We start from the raw sequence: 8,901 nt of genomic DNA, 5'->3' as shown, positions 1-8,901 counted from the left end.
GATCCAAACCCAAAGGCTCATGTGAGCAGCTTGTGACACTTCCAAATCTCAGCCACCGAGGCAGCTATCCCACCTGAACAGAAAAAATCCCCCCTACTCTGCCCTGGTGTGGCTAACATCTGGAATACTGTGTCCAATTCTGGGCCCTCAGTTCAAGAATGACCTTGAGGGAACAGGGAACAGCTTGAGAGAGTCCAGCACAGAGCCACAAAGATGATAAAAGGAGCGGAACACCTCTCTTATGTATCACAGTATCACCAAGGTTGGAAGAGACCTCATAGATCATCAAGTCCAACCCTTTACCACAGAGCTCAAGGCTAGACATGGGACCAAGTGCCACGTCCAATCCTGCCTTGAACAGCTCCAGGGACGGCGACTCCACCACCTCCCCGGGCAGCCCTTTCCAGTGTCCAATGACTCTCTCAGTGAAGAACTTTCTCCTCACCTCCAGCCTAAATTTCCCCTGGCACAGCCTGAGGCTGTGTCCTCTCCTTCTGGTGCTGGCCACCTGAGAGAAGAGAGCAACCTCCTCCTGGCCACAACCACCCCTCAGGCAGTTGTAGACAGCAACTGAGGCTCTCCCCTGAGCCTCCTCTTCTCCAGGCTAACCAATCCCAGCTCCCTCAGCCTCTCCTCGTAGGGCTGTGCTCGAGGCCTCTCCCCAGCCTCGTCACCCTTCTCTGGACACGCTCAAGCATCTCAATGTCCCTCCTAAACTGGGGGGGCCCAGAACTGAACACAGCACTCAAGGTGTGGTCTAACCAGTGCAGAGTACAGGGGCAGAATGACTTCCCTGCTCCTGCTGACCACACCATTCCTGATGCAGGCCAGGATGCCACTGGCTCTTTAGGCCACCTGGGCACACTGTTGGCTCATCTTCAGGCGGGTATCAATCAGCACCCCCAGATCCCTCTCTGTCTGGCTGCTCTCCAGCCACTCCGACCCCAGCCTGTATCTCTTGTGGCCAAAGTGCAGCACCCTGCACTTGGAGCTATTGAACGCCATCCCCTTGGACTCTGCCCATCTGTCCAGGCAGTCAGGGTCCCGCTGCAGAGCCCTTCTGCCCTCCAACCCAGCCGTATCTGCCCCCAGCTTGGTGTCATCTGCAGAGAGACTGAGGAAGCTGGGGCTCTGCAGCTTGGAGCACACTAAGAGGTGACCTTATTCATGTTTATAAATATGTAAAATGTAAGTGCCAGGAGGATGGAGCCAGGCTCTGCGGAGTGATGCCCAGTGACAGGACAAGGGGCAATGGGTGGAAATTGAGGCATAGGAAGTTCCATGTAAACATGAGTATTTTTTTTCCCTATGAGAGTGACAGAAGGCTGGAACAGGCTGCCCATGGGGGTTGTGGAGTCTCCCTCTCTGGAGATATTCAAGACCTACTTGGATGCGTTCCTGCGTGATCCTGCTCTGGCAGGGTGGGTGGACTGGATGATCTTTCGAGATCCCTTTCAGCCCCTGACATTCTGAGACGCTGTGAGAACACTTAGTACTTGCTTCCTTATGCACTCTGTTCCTGCGTCTATTTCCCCATCCAACCTAAGGGAAAGCTCAGCTCAGCTCAGCAGCGTGCCTGCAACTGCTTGAGTCAACCATTAAAGGACTTGTATTAATCAACCCCTCTGCCCGCCCTGAGGAACTCCCGGGATGAAATGTTGTTAGGTGCCTTGATAGGAGTGAACGCCCACAGCTTTTCCATATGCCCCAGGCAGTCACTAGAAGAGCCAGGAGCAGGACACAGGTCCCTCATCAGCACTGTGAAGGCATGAGTGAGGTCCAACTCAGCTCAGTCCCTGCTTGCTCACTGCGGTTGCTTCAGATCACTTGTGAGTCACAGCCAGCAGTCAGGGGTGGAAAGGGCTGGAATTTTTTCCTATTCTATGAAAATCAATAGACACAGTTTTGCCAAGGCATCACCAACATCTGTTTTCATACCGAGCCCTACATTTGGCTTTTCCAACATACTTGCTTTTGCTCCAATATGTTCCCTTCCTCGTTCTTAAAACTGTGACATTTCTCTGCATGAAGCTGACTTTTGGGTTTGTTTTTTTATTGTTTCAGACTAGATTTAACTCCTGGGTGTACCAAGAAGGGCTTTTTTGACACCTGAAGGGGTGCTGCCCACTGCCTTGCACCTCGTTTTGGCGCTTATGTCTGTGAGGAGTGGGCGGTGCAGGGCTACATCTCGCCTTGCCTCGCCTCCTACGCCCACTCTGCTCTGGCTGGGCTCACATGTAATTATGTATTATTCCTTGCAGATATTGAGGAAGCAGAGGACAAGGGCAAAAAATAGTTGGTATTTGATAGTGTGTGCAACATCTGACAAACTTCAGTCTCCAAAGGAAGCACCGATTGATTTTCGTCTGTATTTATCTTTATGTAATTTGGGTGTTGCCTTTACATAATTTTTCAGGAGCTTTCTCTAGTGAGTGTGATGACGAAAGAAATGCTGGGTTTGGGGGCTTACCTGACTGCCTAATGAACCCTTAGAAGTATGCTACCTCTTGGTTGTGTGTCTGAACAGCAAGGGACAGTCCTAGCCAAGCTATTACAGGAATCCCTTTTCTGTTTTCAGTTTGCAATATTTTTGTGGGTTATATTAACCTTCTTGACAGCTTTTTTTTTTTTTTTCTGGGAAAGGAGGCACTCCACGTTTATTTCTCGCTTGTATTTTCATTCCTAGAGCTCTTTGCACTTCATTGCTAATTAACTTTCAATAACTGTTGTAGGGTTACAGTCAGTCAGCATGAATCAGACAGAAAATGTAGCTTTAAGGGACCTCACTCTGTCAAAGTGATTGGAAACCTTTGTGTGATTTCTGAGGAGAACGTGCTTGCTCAAGCAGGATACAGCAGCTATTAGGCAGCGTTGTACTGCAGTGAGAGATCCTTAATAGAAGAGACTCAGTGCTTTTGCCACAATCCTCCTTCCAGGCTGGCTCTGAGTAATTATATAGTGTTATTTTGTTTGTTTGGCTTCTTAAATGGTGATGCTGCTTAGGCCAAATCTTGGGTTCTGAGCTTCAAGGTGGTATTTTTAAGTGTTGGCTCACAAATACAATTCAAAACAGGGGAGAAGAAGGTCGTTTCCAGGTGCAGGTCAGCTTGTGGAAGCTTTGCCCTTCATAAGCTGAGAAGAGTTGAGTGAAACAAGTTTTTGGCTGGGAAAGCTTGAGGGGAACACCTGTCTGTAGCAGGCAGCAGTGCTGGCGGTACAGGGAATGGGTCACATTGACAGGATGCAGCATGCAGAGCTTTCAAGCTGCATGCTTTTGACAAATTGCCACTTTAGTAATTGGAAAAGTGGGCAGTGCAGAGCCACATACCCAGCACGTATTTTCCTCTCAGGCTTTTGGTGCTTTGGCTTTTTCCACTCAATGCAATCTGGTCCCTAAAATGCTCCTTAATATCATCCCCAATACCCTTAGTCTAGGTGCTTAAAGGCTGACTGCAATGTGAACTGTAATACCAAATCTGTGTGCTGGAAAATCTTTTTTCTACTGCAAAGATCCCAGCTCCTTACCACTGATGATTTATTTGGCCTGTGCAGCTGTAGAAATAGGCTATAGCTGCACAAGGCACTGATGAGGAGGTCACTTGTGTTCCTCAAAGCCTCACCTAGTGCTGTTGGGGACAGCCCCTCATTCCTGCAACACCAGTCTCCCATCTGGGACCTGGGGACCAGGCACTTAGGGTCCCAGTTCCCACTTTGCAAGGTGACTGTCTTTACCCATTTGCAGCCTTATCGTCCACTTCCTAACTGTAGCCAGCAGAGGCTTTTAATGTCTAGGTATGCAGCAAAAGCTCAACAGGTGCTGTGGGTGATTGCTCTCTCTTCCTCCTCCTGACATCAGCAAGGGCTATAGTTTGTTTGCAGAGTGCCAGGGCATTTTCTGGTTCTTCCCCAAGTGGATGGGGGTTTGTTAAAGCCACATTCTTGCTTTCCTAGGGCTGCCACATGGGGAATGGATTGTGTCATTTGTAGAAGGTGAACATCAGGGGAAGGGGGATCAACTTGCTGGAGGAGGTTTGTAAAGTGGTGCCTAGTATTTGGGTTCTTGGAAGAGCAAGGGGAAGGTAGCAAAACAGGCAGCCTTTGTGTCTTTGGTTTTCCCTTGTAATCAGAGTGACACCATACCTGTGTGTGCTAAAGCACAGTTGGGGTTGGGTGTACTTGGTTTACTCAGTATGGAGAGGGATTGTGTTTCCATTGAAATAGTTTTGGTGGATTCTGTTGACTGTTTACTCCAGTGATACAAACAATCTGTGTTCCATGAGTGCCCTCACAAAATAATACCATTTATTATTGGGTACATTATGTTGTCTTTTATATTTGATGTAAAATAGTCTATTAGAGTTAAAATAAGGCAGAAGAGCCACTTGAGACTGTTTTGTTCCTTTCTGACTGTTGTTTTTGTTATGGGGTTGCTTTTTGGTTTTGGGTGGGTTTGTTGGTTGTTTTTTTTCAAGAGTGCATTAGCCTGAAGTATTTCACAAGCAAAATATGGACTTATTTTGGGGGGAGAGAAATGATCTACAAAAGAGAAGTGTAGCTCTTTATTTTTGCAGTAGTTTTATGGTAATTGCTGGTTTAGCTGATGTGTGGGGAGGCTGAGCTAGATACTGCTCTGCTAGGAATATTTCTTTCTCTTTTTTTTTTAAGTTACCTATGTGTCATCAAGCAAAAGGATTTTTTCCCTCACATTATGCTGTTTTGGTTTGGTTTGGTTTGTTGTTGTTGTTGTTGTTTTTTCCTGTTAAATTATAGAATGAGACACTTACTCTATCTGTCCCTGCTTTTGAAAACCTGTGTGCCATACTGCCTGTTTTCCTGCTACACTACTGGTGGGGCTTCAGGGATGTCCAAGATGACTGCACTCCAAATGTTTTTTAGATTGAGCTCTCTTAGTAAAGCAGCTTTTCCCTTATTGTGTGGCTTCTGACTTCTTCAGCTTTCTTCTGCTCACATTCTCCTTGCTACCAAAGGGTCAGAAGGAAGGCAAGCTCAGTCAGCTGATGGTGAAGTGTGCACAGGAGGATGTGTCTGCAGGGTCCCTCCCTCTGTCTTCAGCAAAGCATTCTGGTGTAAATTCATTGATCTCACGGATGTTACTCCCGATTCACACAACGGTAAGCAGTAAGCAAGCACAACAGTAATTTAAGTAGCTGTGGGCCTTAAATATTTATCTGGTTTATATTTAGCATGCCAATTGCAGCTATTTATGTAGCAAGGAAGCAGTGAGACAAACCTGACTGGATTCCTCCTTTGCTTTGAATCTACAACAGAGAGGCAGCGTGAGCCCTTACTTATTATTGTAAATTTGCTCTGATTAATATGTTAAAGACTTCATTTTTTCAATGGCCTGTTGACTTCCACTCCTAAGCATAAGGGATCTTGCTACTTATCTAACAGAGCAATGAAGTAACCTAAGAGCAGCTGTGAGGCTGCCTTCTGGTGCTGTGCAGGCACTGACCCCTTACATGCATTTGTGTCCCCCCTAGATTGTGAGGAGACCTCTTGACAAAGCAAACAGTTTGAAAGGAGCTGGTACTCTTTAATGCATCTGGTACAACAGAGAGAAACAGGATGTTTGTGTTTGGTTATTTGCTTGCTAACAAGATCCTAGAATAAAACATGTCCTCTTATGAGAGGGGCTTTTGCTGGCTGTAGGACAGGCAGATGGTGGTACTGGTGTGAGCAAGCTCCTATCTATGCCGGTGTGGTGGGGCAGGACATTGTCTCTGAAAAGACATGTGAAGTGTATGATGAATGGAGATCCTGCAAAGCAGTGTGGTTGAACGTGCTGGCTGAGCAATGAGCCTTTGGTTCTTAGGTCACTAGTTTATATGTGGCTTAGCTTAGTAGTTATCAAAATATCTTTTTCTTTTGATAGCGAATGGTCTGTGGTAACCAGACTGGGGCTCCTAGCTTGGTCTTTACCTGCCAAGAACCATATCACAAAAGCCAAGCCTTACCACTAATGTTCTCATCCTGACTGATAGTCTCAGACATGTAACTGACAGTTGACTAAATACAAGTCAGCAGTGTGCCCAGGTGGCCAAGAAAGCCAGTGGCATCCTTGCCTGTATTAGAAGCATGGTGGCCAGCAGAGACAGGGAGGTGATCATACACCTGTACTGGTGAGGCTACACCTCAAGTGTTGTGTTCAGTTCTAGGCCCCTCACTACAGGAGGGACATTGAGGCACTGGAGCATGTCCAGAGAAGGGCAAGGAGGCTGGAGAAGGGCCTGGAGCACATGGCCAATGAGGAGCATCTGAGGGAGCTGAGGGTGTTCAGTCTGGAGAAGAGGAGGCTGAGGGGAGACCTCATTGCTCTTTACAGCTGTCTGAAGGGAGGTTGAAACAAGGAGGGGGGAGCCTCTGCTCCTTGGTGGCAGAACTAGAAGAAAGGAGCTGCACCATGGAGGTTCAGGCTGGATGTTAGGAAATTCTTCTTCACAGAGAGGGTTATCAGACATTGAAATGGTCTGCCCAGGGCAGTGGTGGAGTCACCATCCCTGAAGGTGTTCAAGCAGGCCGTGGGCCTGGCCCTTAGGGACATGGTTTAGCATTGACCCTTCAGTGCTGGGTTAAGGGTTGGACTGGATGATCTTGGAGGTCTCTTCCAACCAAATGTTTTATGTGATTGTACCTTCAGACTGATGTTCTTATTAACCGGTGGTGCTTGTTACTACATTTAGACAGTAGCCTCTAGTAATTGTCTTTAGCTTTGACAAAGCACTCTTGGAAGAATGAACTGCTGGCAGTGTTAAAAAAATGTGTAAAGAATTACTCTCTTTCTACTGGTTCTTGGAATTAAATATTAGTTCCAGTGTGCTCAGCTACCTTCATGATTAATCTCAGTATTGTCAGAGGAGCCTGTCAAGCTCTGTTAGATCAAAGGAAGCTGCTTTATATTAAAAAGGTTCCAATAGTGTCTTCCAGTTGCTGTGCAGTGACACTTCTGTGTGAATGCTGCCACAGTGCTGTGCTAGTGTGCTGGTCAGGGCGAATGAGGACTTCTGATTCACCTGGTGCAAGTGTATAGGGTTAACACTCCTGGGGGAGTGACCCTGAACCTGACCCTAGGGGTCTTGGCCCCTCCTCAGGGGTGGGCCACACTCCAGGTGATGGTTAGCCCACTCCCCCCCACTTCCTGTGGTATAAAAGAGACAGGACCTCCCCGTCTCTTCCTCTTTTTCTTTTTCCTGCGTTCACTCATGACCACACACCCATACTGCATACCAGCACAACACGTGGCAGCCACGAGGCAGAGACACCATCACACTACTCGGGTTGTATCCATCCCTGTTTGTATTTTGCTGTTTTCCCTTCCTTATCCTTTGTAAACTCCCCTACCTCCAATCCCCTTTTTTTTTTCTAAGTTATTGTTAAACTTTTCCTTTTAACTTCCAAATCGAGTGAGATTGATTTATTTGGGTGTCCCTACCTTTATGTCTCTCCCTGTCTTTTGGGGAAAGGAGGGGGAAGAGGGGAGGGCACTCTATAAATTCTATAAATTGTCATTGGGTCTACCAAATTTATAAGAGTCTCTGGGAACCTGCATTTGAACCCAAGACAGCAAGTTTAATAGGCATCTCTTCCAAACTGCCTGTCCACAAGCCAGTAACAGAGTCAAACCAGATCAAAAACTGATCCTTTGTGTTGATGAGTAATTTTTTAATAGCCAGTTGATTTATGGAAACCTTCTTGTGAGGCTTCACTCAAGGAAAGTGCTCTGCAGAGATTTTCAAGAGAGGAGATAATCTGCTTTAACCTCTGACAGGAATTCCAGGCACCTGCTGCCTTACTCCCACAGGGTGCAGCTGGGCTCTGGCATGAGCATGACCCAGCATAGTGGTGAGAAGAACCTCAGCAGGACCAGCCCTGCTTCTACTTGAAACTGTTGTCATTGGCTTTAAGTAAATGGTGAGATATAGGGCAGCCTAAACCATCCTGACTGTGTAGGTCCAAAGCAAAGGTAGAAAGGCAGCCTGTGGCTTTCTGTTGCCATTTATGCATTATATTTTTGGGTGTCTTGCTGCTTCCTATTTTCTTCTGCGTGCATGCTCAGGCTGGCAGCTGTTAGCACTTCCAAACTACCTCTAACACCCCCTTGCCCTTGGAGCCTGTCTGGTCTGGGTTGTTGACTGCTGCTTTTTGAAGCCTGATGTTGCTTACCCACTGTGCACCTTCACCCTGCACCCACGTGAAATCCACTGCTGTGCAGTGCCATTACCAGCCAAGTATGCCACCTTGGCATGCATCCCCTCCCTTCCCAGCATACCTGGTGTTCTTAAATGTCTGCTTTTCCTGCTTCCAGATGTGTCTTTCATTATAATGTTTCTATGCATCTCTGAGCAGGCTGCTTAGTGACTACTTCTTTTCCTCATCAGCTCAGAATTTTGACTGCTGCATTTTTTGCCTATTTAAATATAAACATGGGAGAGGCAAAGAATCGAGTGGTATTGAAAGATTTGGTAGAGATAGGCTGGTGGATTTGCTTGATTAATGGATTTACACTGTGCATTACCCATTAGGCAGCTTTCCAGTGTCTTTTACTGGAAGAGGGTGTTTTGCTTGCAGGGCTATCTTTTGTAAAATACTGATAAGCAAGAGGTGCTTGGTGTGTGCGGGAGCAGCTAGGTGGGGAGAGCCAGGATGTACATTTGTTTTGCCCCTGCTCATCACAGCTGCTCCTGCAGGCACTTGAGGATTGCAGAACATGCCCCAGATAAATCTTTACAAATATTCCCATTTCCCAGCATTCATATCAGCTCTTGCTGACAAAACCAGAATTTTCATGATGGTGGCGGCAGCAGAGTTTGGGTGTGGGATTTCCTTCCTCACCCCACCCCTCCACCCCCTGCCCCTCCCCCTCCCCCCCCCCCCCCCCCC

Source organism: Pogoniulus pusillus, chromosome 2, assembly GCF_015220805.1.
Source record: "Pogoniulus pusillus isolate bPogPus1 chromosome 2, bPogPus1.pri, whole genome shotgun sequence".
In the NCBI taxonomy this organism is placed as follows: Eukaryota; Metazoa; Chordata; class Aves; order Piciformes; family Lybiidae; genus Pogoniulus; species Pogoniulus pusillus.
This window is presented reverse-complemented; position numbering follows the sequence as displayed.